This window comes from Antedon bifida, chromosome 3 (assembly GCF_963402885.1).
Source record: "Antedon bifida chromosome 3, ecAntBifi1.1, whole genome shotgun sequence".
Taxonomy (NCBI): domain Eukaryota; kingdom Metazoa; phylum Echinodermata; class Crinoidea; order Comatulida; family Antedonidae; genus Antedon; species Antedon bifida.
Window position 1 is genome coordinate 25,367,452 of NC_136228.1, and position 14,572 is coordinate 25,382,023.

The 14,572-nt window shown below is 39.2% G+C and overlaps 1 protein-coding gene across 1 annotated transcript in view; it reads right to left on the bottom strand.

Annotated features, from left to right (window-relative positions):
• LOC144836927 (ribosome-recycling factor, mitochondrial-like) overlaps positions 1-14,572 on the bottom strand; it is a 129,312-nt gene that overhangs the window by 1,379 nt on the left and 113,361 nt on the right. The gene's annotated exons all lie outside the window — the stretch shown is intronic.

Genomic DNA, 14,572 nt, shown 5'->3' on the forward strand with positions numbered 1-14,572 from the left:
TTACGGAGGAGCATAGATATATATTTATAACTATCAAAACGTACTAAAACAGTTTTTCTTATTTATTTATTTTATTTTATTTTATTTTATTTTATTCAATTTTCAGGCACAAAAATACATAACAACAAGACAGCGGTGCAGCACCCTGAGGATTGCCATGAGTGCAAAGCACTATCGAGATGGCTCTCCATATACTGCACTTGAACATATAAGTAAACCATAAAAAAAAACAAAGATATAAAAATTTTAAAACTGCGAGGCATCAAGTTGAACAATCATTAAAATTGAATCTAAAAAATATATATATATAAATATTATGTACAGATAAAAATGATTGTTTAAAGATAAAAATGATTGTTTAAAGATAAAAAAAAAGATAAAAAGTTTAAAGTTGCCTGACATAAGACCGGAGAGCTGTCACAAATGTGTTAAAACTAAATAAAGAATGTTCTCTAATATAATTAGGAATCTCTTGCCATACACGGGGAAAATTAGTGTACAATGAATATTTAAAAGAATTGGTTCTGGCATATTTGTGTTTAAAAATAACTGATTCGGAATACCTTGGATTAAAATCAACAAAATCGTGAATATTAAGATCAATTCGACCATACAAACATTTCATAATAAAAAGTATACTGAGAAAACACACTCTCTGGTCCATAGATGGCAAATTTAAATGTTCGAGCCGTTGCTCGTAATCTTTTACGTAATCTTTTTCTTCTTTTACGTTAGCCCATTTTTGTTCAGCTTTGATAAAGTTACATGCGTGTTCATATTTTATTAAATTGGAAAGTTCCGTTTTTTATACGTTCCATATTGTTTGTGAAACATTTTCTTCTTTTAATAAATTATTATAGGTAAAACCTGACTTATAAATACAAAAACAGAAAATAAAAATAAGTTCATTTATGAGTTTGCTGTTAGTATTCCCTGTAACAATGTTTATCCAACTGGAAAATTGATGGCGTGTTTCGTTGGAAGGGAAACACGTTACAATCATTAAATCAAACTTTCTCCAGACTGGTTGAATTGTTTTACAAAGAAATATCATATGTTTTTCATTTTCTATTTCAGTTTTACATTTTTTGCATAGGTCAGTTTCCACTAACTTCAATAATTTCAGCTTTGCACTACATACTGATAAAAGTACTTTGACAAATTATCAAAGTAAAAACAAATTGTATCAAGAATAAAATTCAGAACTATTTTATGGCCATTAATTTTGTTATACACTATCCCTTCACTTTAAAATATCTGCAAGCTAAAAAATGAAAGCAATACTGGATATGGAACTTTTTACTGTTCAGACTTTACGAAAATAAATGACGTTAAACAAAAATTGTGCTGTGTGAATTAATACCAAACTATATTATTTTGGGTGTTTTTTGGTGTATTCATTATTTGATACATACAATAAAAAAGTGTACATAAATCGAATGAAAAACACATTGCTGTGGAAACACTAATTGTAAAGTTGTTTTCATGTTCAACAATGTATCAAACTATTTGGAAACATTTTGTTTTTGTGTGTTGTTTTTTTCATTTACATTTTTTTTTTCAATGGTTTTAATATTTTGCAATTTTTTTTGTTTGGGAGATTTGTTACCTATTTGCTACTTTTGTAATTGTGTGGTCTAGCAGTAATGCGTGCTCCGAATGGTATTGTCTGCCTTAATAATAATTCGCATGGGAACTACTACACGAAATTAGATGATGCGTCCGGACACAAACTTTTATATCTGATATTTTGTGGAAAAACGACTTTGGAATCATTTTTATTTGTGTGTGTGTGTGCTTTTTTGTTTTTTTTTTTCATTTACATTTTTTTCAATTTTAATGGATTTTTATATTTTGCAATTTTTTTTGCGTGAAGTTTGGTATATCTTATTTGCTACTTTTGTAATTGTGGTTTAGATTTTTTGCTTTAAGCGGAGATATTTATTATTTACACATATCGCGGATTCGAACTCGAACCTACTAAGCATTTATTTCAATGGTCACAGCGTTTTACTCACTGCGCCAGTCTAGCGCCCCCTACCTGGTTTGACTTACATATCATGGCCACTGGTTGTTATGTTATTGTTGTGATATTTGGTTTTGACGAATAAAGATCTTATTACACTTGAGTCTTACGTGTCCGGTCGTCTTTATTGTGGTGTGCCTTTTGCCATACTGGCGTGGTGGCAGCTATACGATTACGAGCCCATCCACCATTATTCGACTAGTACTGGTGAGTAGCCTACCCAATCTAGTAGGCCTAGCCCAACAAATCGAGCTAGCATATCATCACATACTCTACGCTTTCACAGGCGCCGATCGGCTGTTGCTTCACACGTGCAACTGACAACGGGTGTGTAGAAAGCGACGACCTCGAATTGGACGACCCCAACGACCCGGGCGACCTCGAATTGGACGACCTAGAATTGGACGACCCATAACACGAAACCGACGACCCCTAGCCTAGCCTAGCCTAGCCTAGCCTAGGCGTTAGGCCTAAGTGTGGTATAACATCCCGAAGCCGAACATAGCCAAAGATCTTTAAACCATACCTTATATAATACTCGCAAGCAAGCAATTGATTGAAAAAATACAGAAATATCGCCATTTGATACTGAATGTGTCGAAACGAACAAACGAACAGATATGGAACGCCAAGAGTGCATCATTAAAACTGCATTCGACTCAATTAGCACACGAAATATCATAAACATGGCAAACCAGGTCAAAACGGCCCCTTTTTCAGCGGCGGGTAAGGTTTGCTCAGTGGATTGGTACGGTCATTGGTTGGTCATTGGTATTTCGACAAACATATTAAAAAGAAATTAAAAATAAATAAATATTATACATTACATGGTTAAACCATGGACGTATAATTACATCTCGTCTTCTTATAACGAACACTATAGGCCTACCAAGCAGCAGCGTGTTGCGAACATGTGCATGGGGAGGGCCATAAGAATGCTTTACATTTCACATATGCATTGTATACGGTCAAACCTTACCCGCCGCTGAAAAAGGGGCCGTTTTGACCTGGGTTGCCATGTTTATGATATTTCGTGTGCTAATCGAGCCGAATGTAGTTTTAATGATGCACTCTTGGCGTTCGATATCTGTTCGTTTGTTCGTGTCGACACATTCAGTATCAAATTGCGATATTTCTGTATTTTTTCAATCAATTGCTTGCTTGCGAGTATTAAATAAGGTATGGTTTAAAGATCTTTGGCTATGTTCGGCTTCGGGATGTTATACCACGCTATAAGGCCTAGGCTAGGCTATAGGGGTCTTCGGTTTCGTGTTATGGGTCGTCCAATTCTAGGTCGTTCAATTCGAGGTCGCCCGGGTCGTTGGGGTCGTCCAATTCGAGGTCGTCGCTTTCTACACACCCCTCCCCATGCACATGTTCGCAACACGCTGCTGCTTGGTAGGCCTATAGTGTTCGTTATAAGAAGACGAGATGTAATTATACGTCCATGGTTTAACCATGTAATGTATAATATTTATTTCTTTTTAATTTCTTTTTAATATGTTTGTCGAAATACCAATGACCAACCAATGACCAATCCACTGAGCAAACCTTACCCGCCGCTGAAAAAGGGGCCGTTTTGACCTGGTTTGCCATGTTTATGATATTTCGTGTGCTAATTGAGTCGAATGCAGTTTTAATGATGCACTCTTGGCGTTCCATATCTGTTCGTTTGTTCGTTTCGACACATTCAGTATCAAATGGCGATATTTCTGTATTTTTTCAATCAATTGCTTGCTTGCGAGTATTATATAAGGTATGGTTTAAAGATCTTTGGCTATGTTCGGCTTCGGGATGTTATACCACACTTAGGCCTAACGCCTAGGCTAGGCTAGGGGTCGTCGGTTTCGTGTTATGGGTCGTCCAATTCTAGGTCGTCCAATTCGAGGTCGCCCGGGTCGTTGGGGTCGTCCAATTCGAGGTCGTCGCTTTCTACACACCCACTGACAACACCTAGACTTCTGTATACATTTCTTACCATGGCCGGTACTAGAGCACCCAAGCAATGGTGCTTCACCAAGAATGAAACTATAAATACCTTCGAAAACTGGAAGCAAAACCTTATCTACACACTCTCTCTTGATGCAAATTTTGCCCCATTTCTCCTAGATGGTTCTGTTTGGCGTTCCAAAACCAGGGCATCCCCCCTTCGCGGCTTAACTGACGACAATGAGGAGGTACCTGTTGCACGTCGTCATACCGCCCAACAAAAACTCACTATCCTTGAACTCATGCTCGGTCAGATCGCTAATTTTTGCCCTATAATTTCCCGGAATACCATTGTTAAAAGCTCCTCCTCACTTTCACAAATTTGGCAAACTATCCGACTGCATTATGGATTCCAGTCAACCGGCGCCCATTTTATTGATTTTGCTGATATACATTTACAAGATAATGAAAGGCCGGAAGATCTCTATCAGCGCTTAGTTGCTTTCGTCCATGATAATTTACTACGTCAAGACGGGGGCATTTCCCACCATGATGCCCAAATACAGGAGGACGAAGAACTTTCACCCTCGTTGGAAAATTTGGTAGTTCTTACTTGGCTCTCTCTCATCCACAAAGGCCTTCCTAAGTTAGTTAAGCAAAGGTATGGTACCGAGCTCCGCACTCGAACTCTGGCGTCAGTGAAACCGGAGATTTCTCAGGCTTTAGACTCTCTCTTAGAAGAGTTACGAACTGCGGATGATGCGCATGTTTTTCGGTCATCCACATTTCGCTCTCCTTCAGCTTTCACACCCCGCTCCACTGATTCACGCCGAAATTCCTACCCTCGGCAGTCATTTTCCCGACCACAGTTTTCCCAACACAAGTCCTGTCCTATCTGTAAACAGAGCGGCCGATCGGACGACAAGCATTTCCTCAGTGAATGCCCTCATTTGCCCGAGTCAGACAGGAAATACATGGCTAAGGCCAGACAAATTGTTGGCATCATCGATGATAACACCTCGGATGAGCCTGGTGATAATAGTGCACCGTCGACAGCTTTACGAGTCCAAGTTCGCCAGTCCCCATACCTTGACACATTTCACCAACACCACACTGCCAGAATCACACTCGACAGTGGGGCTACAGGAAACATGATTGCCTTTACTGCTGCCACTGCCCTTGGCGCCACCATTAAAAGTAGCTCTCAGTCTGCCCATCAGGCTGACGGATCTTCCCCACTTTCGGTCGTAGGCGAAACAACAATTATTTTCACAAGGGACGACAGGGAATTCAAATTTGAGGGTCTCGTTGTCGAAAAACTTGACGTCGACATTCTTGCCGGAACTCCTTTTATGGAGCTAAATGATATCGCCCTCCGACCCGCAAAGCGGGAAATTAAATTGGGTGACGGTACCACGTACATCTATGGTTCCCAGGTACAGGGCCTTCACCATAACACGGTTCGTCGTGCTTGTGTGCTTCGTGCTCCTGAAGAGGAGACCACTATATGGCCGGGAGAATTTATCGAGGTAGCCATTCCGTCTGACTTTATCCAACAAGATGACGTGTTTGCTCTCGAACCACATAGTAAGGGTACGTTTCCTCGAACCTGGCCAAAGTTTGACTTGGTCTCTAGTGTTGCGGGAAGGGTACGTATCCCAAACTCCACCGACACACCTCAGGTCATCAAACGACACGAACATTTTTGCCAAGTCTGACCCACCTTTGTGCCATTGTCGGCCAAAAATGCTATTCCCCAAAAGTCGCCATCTAAGCCCTGTAAGCCTCCTTCCTCTGTCGCGTTTTCTGATTATGTCAAGCTAGATCCAGACCATATCCTCCCACAGAATGTGAAATCCCAATTCCAATCCATTCTTACTGAATACGATGTTGTTTTCGATCCTATGATTAAAGCCTACAACGGCTCTGTTGGCCCATTCCAGGCTGTTGTTAACATGGGACCTGTACAGCCTCCTCAGAGGAAGGGTCGAGTTCCTCAGTACTCCAGAGATAAACTGGTTGAGCTACAGGACAAATTTGATGAGCTTGAGGAAGTGGGAGTATTTGTTCGCCCCGAGGACGTCGGTGTCCAAGTCGAATATCTTAACCCATCTTTCCTTGTCAAAAAAGAGAGTGGTGGTTACCGTCTGGTTACAGCATTCGCCGAGGTCGGACGATATGCAAAACCCCAACCCTCCCTTTAGCCGGATGTCAACTCCATTCTACGTAACATCGCAAAATGGAAGCACTTAATCACTACTGACCTCACAAAGGCCTTTTACCAGATTCCTTTGTCTCGCGGTTCTATGAAGTACTGCGGCGTTGCCACACCATTTCGAGGTGTCAGAGTTTATGCCCGGTGTGCCATGGGTATGCCTGGTTCAGAGACCGCCCTCGAAGAGCTGACTTGTCGGGTACTGGGGGATTTGATTAAGGAGGGAGTAGTAGCAAAGCTCGCGGATGACCTTTATTGTGGAGGGGACAGTTTAGAGGAGTTAATTTACGATTGGCGGCGTCTACTCCAATGCATTTACAAGTGTGGTCTGCGATTGTCTGCTAGCAAAACGGTCATTTTTCCACAAACTACAACCATTCTTGGGTGGACCTGGTCCCTAGGGTCTATTCGCGCAAATACTCATCGTATTTCAACGTTAAAGGCATGCACTCCACCACCGACGGTAAGAGGTTTACGCTCCTTTATCGGGGCATATAAGGTGCTAGCACGCGTTTTACCTTAGTGCGCATCTCTCATCGCTCCACTGGAAGAAGCCATAGCCGGCTTACAGTCCAAAGAAACAATACATTGGTACGATGCCTTACATGAATCATTCAAAGTAGCACAGAACGCACTTGACTCAAACAAGGTCATAGTTTTACCTCATCCCGATGACCAACTGTGGATCGTTACGGATGGTGCTGTTAAAAGTCATGGTCTAGGCGCAACCTTATACGTTACTCGTGAATCCAAACCACAGTTAGCCGTTTTTTTTAGTGCCAAACTCCGTGCACGTCAGGTCACATGGCTACCCTGCGAGATCGAAGCTTTGGCTATCGCGGCAGCCGTTAAACATTTTAGTCCTTTTATTATCCAGTCTCGACATAACACATGTGTCCTAACTGACAGTAAGCCATGCGTCCAAGCGCTCGAAAAGCTATGCAGGGGAGAATTCTCCGTCAGTCCCCGTGTGTCCACCTTCCTGTCCACCGCTAGCAGGTACCAGATTTCTATTCGGCACCTGGCAGGCTCAGCCAATGTCCCATCCGACTTTGCTAGTCGCAACGCTCCACCATGCTCAGTTGACAACTGTCAGGTTTGCTCATTTGTCAACGGCGAGATAGAGTCAACGGTACTACGTTCATCGATACGTGATTTCATTACTGGAGACGCCAAACTCCCGTTCACCAGTCGGCCAGCTTGGCTAGCCATCCAATCCGAGTGTCCAGACCTTCGGCGTGTAAAAGCTCATCTTATTCAAGGAACGCGTCCATCTAAAAAGTTAACCAATGTCAGGGACATTAAACGGTACCTTAACTGTTGTTCCATTGGAAGAGATGGTCTCCTTGTAGTCAACCGCACTGAACCACTCTCACTTAAGCATGAATGTATCATTGTCCCTCGCCCTGTATTAAACGGACTGCTGACATCACTTCACGTCCGGCTAGATCACCCAACTAGCCACCAACTTAAGTTATCCGTTCGCCGCCACTTCTTTGCGCTTGACTTGGACAAAACCATCGAACAGGTGTCAGAATCGTGTCATCACTGTGCCTCGATCCGTACTGTACCCACCACCGCAATTGAACAGTCCACTAATGATCCTCCGTCGAAGCTCGGAGTCACCTTTGCCGCCGATGTCCTAAAACGCGAGCGTCAACTTATTCTTGTTGTCAGAGAGACGGTGACGTCTTACACCCTTTCGTGTTTAATCAGCGATGAGAAGCATGATACTCTCCGTGATACCTTAATTCGCTTATGCATTGGCATGTGCCCCGTGGAGGGCCCTTCAGCTACCATCCGCACAGACCCTGCCCCAGGCTTCATGGCACTCGTCCACGATCCTGTCTTACTGAAACATAGGATTTCGATCGAAATTGGCAGAGTTAAGAACATCAACAAAAACCCGGTTGGAGAGAAAGCTGTACGCGAACTGTCAGAAGAGTTACTTCGGCAAGAGCCTGGTGGCGGTCCCATCTCACCGACAGTGCTTGCTGTCGCCACATCTCGTCTTAACTCCCGTATCCGAACACGAGGATTGTCGTCTCGCGAAATGTGGACACAGCGAGATCAGTTCACTCATGACCAAATCCCTATTTCTGACCGCAAGTTGATTATCAGCCAACAGCACCTCAGAGCCTCTAATCACGCGCACAGTGAAAAGTCTAAGGCACCCGTCGCGTGTGCAGCACCTGACGTTTCTATTACGGTTGGTGATTTAGTCTACCTGTGGACAGATCGTCGCAAGACCTGTGCGCGAGATCGCTATCTCGTTGTTTCTGTAGATGGAAAGTGGTGCAACGTCCGAAAGTTTACGCACTCACAATTGAGAAGCGCTACGTATCGTGTAAAGAAATCAGAGTGTTTTACTGTACCGACTGACGTTCATCATTCTCCCACACCAACCTCACAACGCCACTGCGACACCTCTGATGAAGAACCTGATTTCACAGTTGATCCGTCTCCATTTCCTCCACCCGAGGTACCATCAACTCTTTCAGCCTCTCCTAATGAGGTGAACGACAAGTCATCATCCATACAGACCCCGGAAGAATCACCAACGGAAGTTCCAGCACAGTTGTCTCATCATGACGAATAAAGATCTTATTACACTTGAGTCTTACGTGTCCGGTCGTCTTTATTGTGGTGTGCCTTTTGCCATACTGGCGCTGAGCCAAACCGTGATTTACAAAATACATTCTGTTCCAAGGATAGGTGTAATTGATTAAAACGTCTACGACGCGATCAGTCGATACGGTTGGGCGGCTGCCGAGACTAAACACCGTTTTAATTTGGTGGCTCGGCATGGTGTTTGTAGATCAGGCCATTGCGGTACACAACGGAGAAGGTTGTGAAGTTGATACACGACGTAACAACTCGCGAAACATAGTGAAATTACTGCTATTTTTTGCCTTTTTTTAGTGTTTATCCTTAAAATTCAGGAAAGTGACATAGCATATTGTGTGCGTCCCATCAATAAATATCAGTGTGCCAAATGTGAGCATGTACCGTTCAGTGGTTTTGGAGGAGATACGTAAAATACGCGAAAAAATTTAGCAGCATTATAGATTATATGTGTACAGCCACATCAAAACCAGGCACTTGGTGAAATATTTTTAGTTAATACTCCAATGATATTCCTCACAATATATCCTTCAAAATGGTGTTTGGATCATTTAAATCAAGCAAATATTCCCAGAGTTATGACAATAAATGTATATAGCATTTATACAACAATTTACTTGTAATTACTGAGTAATTGACAGTCAAAGTTTAATGACAAATCAGACAGGAAGTTGCCCCATGCTGTTACAGATTGAACAATTAACACCTTAGCAACACTACCTTCTAGATAAACAATCATTCTGAAATTTGCCTAGTGGATTGAGAGTTACATGGCTAATATCAACTCTTACGATAAATAACTTAGCTAGGCCCTTTACTTTAGTATGTTAACTTATTGTTAGCAAGTCTGAGTCAGTACACGTCACTTTAGTATTACTGTGTACAGTACTTAGATGAACTATAAAAAAATACATTTTCCTCGACAAGCCTGTACTAGCGATAAGATTTTGTTGACCTGGAATTTTCCATGCTGGATGGGTCATGTGACAAAATTAAACCAATCACATCGCTTCTTTCAGCGTGTTCGTAGCAACAAGGCCGTTTTTGTTTACACTAAAGAGATCTATAAAATCGGTTTTTATTGGTCTATATCGTACAATCTGTGACATCATTCGTTTATTTGTAGATTCATGAAAAAAATACCTATCGAATGATACCAAGCTTTCAGGGGTTATCTACAAAATTACGGCGTAGGAATGACGAAAATAACTGCTTTTTTATAATGAATTACCACGTTCTTTCAATCGAAACATGAGGATAGAGGCTCAGATTTATGTAATATACCACCTTTCCATTTTAATTAGTTAATAAGACATATTTTTGAAATCTACGGTAAATTTCCTATCAGATAATGGTAAAAAAACAAAATGGTCAAAATATGAGTTTCACACATTCAAATGCATTTTACACAAGCGCCTGGTTTTGATGTGGCTGTACACATATTACAGTATATTATAATGTTTTTTTGTAACCCTCATTAAATAAAACAAAAATTGAAGAAGATAGCCTCTATTGAAGTAGGTTAAATTAGGCCAAATAGTCTCAGGGCCGAATCGTCCCGGGCTAAATCGTCCTGGGCCAAATCGTCCCGCTACCATTTAAGATTATTTTAATTACTACTATTAAGGTTAAGGAACCGACTGAAACTGCTTAGATTTCCACCACCTTTAAAAACCGGGACAATGTTAGCAATTTCCCAACCCATGGGAACCGCACCAAGGCAAAGGACATGATTGAATACCTTACACAAGTTAGGTTCTAATAATTATTAGTTATCCGCTTGGTAGAGCGGATAACTCCTTGTTATTGTATGAGATCAATATTTTTTTTGGTTAACCCTTTGTTATTGTCAGGATCTTTTTTTTTTTTTTTTTTCTATTTTCTTCTTTCTTTCCACGAATTTTGTTGCACGCATATCTCTAATTATGGCCAACATAAGATTGTGTAACTTTGTCATAATATTGACCTGTAGCGGTAGATGTGCAAGACGTTTAGTTTTTTGACTTTAGAGTCGCGCAACGTGACTTACGCGCCATTTTATGAATTTCAATGATTGATCATAGATTAAAAACTAGAAGTCATTTTGTTTTGAAACTTAGTGAAAATTTAAGTCATATCAAGCGCAAACTTTCTATGGATTAAAAATGGCATGTTTCACAGTTAGTTAAAATTTCAAAATGCGAAAAATCAATTTCTAATCAACTTTCTACGCATTTCATGGCATTTTAAGCATGTCAAAAATTCCCACAGGCGCGCAATTTTTTTACGCGTGCGTGCGCACTTAGCGCAAAAACACCTTTTTTTTGCTTAATTTTTGTTTTTCCAGCCTTTTCTAGTAATTTTACCAACTTTTAAACAATTTTGACTTAAAATTATGTCATACGAGCTCGTAGAATTGGACAATTCGCGCGCGTTTTTGATAACAAAGTTAAAAAATTCGTGAAAATTATGCCTTTTTTAAAAAAGTCATAGATTCTAAACTACGTGGTGAAATTTTTTTAAATTACAGATTCTGGAAGTTGATAAGTTTTAGATATTGAATAATGAATCGATATGGCTAACCAGACATTGTGACGTCATCGTATGGCCACTCGAATATAAAATATACGATTTTTGTCTCTTTCGTCATAGCTCATCACATTTAATAGAGCGCATCTCCAATTATCCGTATTCTATTGCCCTCTATTTTTTTATATTGTCTAGGTCAATCAATTATCTTTCACATGATTTACCATTTTTAAAATTGCGATGACGTCATCATGGTCAAAAGCGTCATTAACTTTGGTCACTAAATTTTCACCTATTCTGAACTGTATGTAGTACGTATACAGTATATAGTGTATACTGTATATACGTGACGCAAAATAGAGAGTGCACTAACATTTTTTTCAATAGCATAATCGTTGTTCTGTGCGTAATATTCTAACGTATGACGTGCACGTGGCTTTTGGGCTGCGGATAACCTAACTCGTCCGTAGTGACGAGTTCAAATCTAGTTCTGTATTATTAGTTATCCGCTTAGTAGCGGATAACTCCTTGTAATCGTCCTGTTTCAATTTTTGGTTATCCGCAACTTAGTTGCGGATAACCCTTGTTATTGTCACGTTTCTTTTTTTATCTTCTTTGTTATTCTTCTTTCTTTCCCAGAATTTTGTGTCACGCATATCTGTCATTCTTGTAAACATGACATTTCATAACTTGGTCAACATATGGAAATTTACGTGAAATTGTGCACCTCCATATTTTTAATGACGTTAGAGTCGCGCAGCGTAAGTTACGCGCGATTTTATGAATTTCAATGATTGGTCATAGATTATAAACCAAAAGTCATTTTGTATTGACACTTGGTGAAAATTTAAGTCATATCAAAGGCAAACTTTCTATGGATTAAAAATGGCATGTTTCACAAGAAGTTACGCGCGCACGCGCAATTAAAATTTTAAAATGCGCAAAATTAATTTCTAATCAACTTTCTACGCTGATCATGACATTTTAAGCATGTCAAAAATTCCCACGCGCGCGAAAAATTGTATGCGTAAGGTGCGCACGGAGCATCAAAATCATGTGTTTTTCTCTTGAATTATGATTTTAAAGCCTTTCTAGTCATTTTAAAACAAGATTAACATCATTTCAAATTAAAATGACGTCATACGTACACGTTGATTTAGACCATTGGCGCGCGTTTTAGTTGAAAAAGTTATAAAATATTTTCAAAATAATGCTAATTTTGAATCTATTATAGCTCTTCAGGATCAAAGGTGATCCCCAATTTTTTTAACTTAATATGTAAGAAGATAAATTGTAGATATGAATTCATGCAGAATTGTTACCTCTCGGATGTTATGACGTCATTTTATGGCCACACGAATGTAAAATATAGGATTTTTGTATCTTTCGTTATTGCTCATCACATTCAACAGAGCGCATCTCACTTATACGTATTCCATTTTCCACGAGATTTTAATATTGTCTAGGTCAATCAACTATCTTTTGCATAAGTTAAAAATATTTTAATTTTTATGACGTCATCATGTCTAAAAATGTAAATAACTTGGGTCACTTATTTTCATCTTTACAGTAAATTTAAATCTGTTATATCTCGTCAGAATAAAAAGTGATAATCATGATTAAAACGTTTTCTGGAAGCTATTGGATTGTAGATACGAATTCATGTGAATATTTTGCCAATCGGGTGTTGTGACGTCATCATATGGCCAGTTGAATTCAAAAAGTCATATTGTCAAATCTTATGTAAAAGTTCATTGCGTTTAAACGAGAGCGCATCTCACTTTTACGTGCCCAAAATTCTTCAAACTTGTATTAATTCTGTAAATACTGTAATATGCTGTATGCTACAAAATAGGTACAATTCAGCACTTTAAACATACTTAATTCATGTCAACGGATGGCATAATAATTGTCGAAGTTCATATAGTTTAAAGCATATGCATGTTGCGTTTGCGCGGATAACCCGAACTCGTCAAAGTGACGAGTTCAAATCTAGTATATTATTCTTCTGTCTTTCTCCCTCACTTTTTGTGCAGAGCGTATCTCTAAAATGGGTAAACATAACATTTCATAACTTTGTCAACATATGGGCATTTACGTGAAGTTGTGCACCTCCTATTTTTGAATGATGTCAGAGTTGCGCAACGTGACTTACGCGCGATTTTATGATTTTTTATGATTGCTCATAGACTAAAAACCAAACTAATTTTGTTTTGACACTTTGTGAAAATTTAAGTCATATCAAGGGCAAACTTTTAGTTAACTAAAAATGGCGTGTTTTACAAGAAGTTACGCGCGCACGCGCATTTAAAATTTTAAAATGCGCAAAATTAATTTCTAATCAACTTTTTACGCCATTCATGACATTTTGCGCATGTCAAAATTTCCCGCGCGCGCGAACAATTTTACGCGTGCAGTGCGCACGCAGCATGAAAATCATGTTTTTTTCTATTAAATTGTGATTTTCCAGCCTTTCCTAGTCATTTTTAAAAAGATTGACATCATTTCAAATTAAAATGACGTCATACGTACACGTTGATTTAGACCATTTGCATGCGTTTTAGTTGCAAAAGTTACAAAATATTGTCAAAATTATGCCTATTTTGAATCTATTATAGCTCCTCAGGATCAACCGTTACCCCCGAGTTTTTTAACTTAATATGTAAGCAGATATGTTGTAGATATGAATTCATGCAGAATTTTTTCCTTACGGATGTTGTGACGTCATCGTATGGCCACACAAATGTAAAAAATAGGATTTTTGTCTCTTTCGTTATTGCTCATCACATTCAATGGAGCGCATCACGCTTATCCGTCTTCCATTTTCTCCGAGATTTTAATATTATCTAGGTCAATCAATTTTCTTTCGCATGAGTTAAAAATATTTTAATTTTTATAACGTCATCATGCCTAAAAATTTAAATTACGTGGGTCATTAATTTTATCTTTACAGTAAATTTTAATCTGTTATAGCTCGTAAGAATAAAATGTGATAATCACGATTAAAACGTTTTCTGGAAGCTATTGGATTGTAGATACGAATTCATGTGAACATTTTGTCAATCAGATGTTGTGACGTCATCATATGACAAGTTTAATTAAAAAGGTCAAATTTTCATATTTTGCGTAATAGTTCATCACATTTAAAAGGGTGCGCATCTATATTTTATGTATTCAAATTTCTTCTACACGTTAATATGTTGTTCCTGAGATAATTTCCTTCTGAAATTGCTATCCAAGTGTTTCATTTTGATACCGTCGCCATGTTA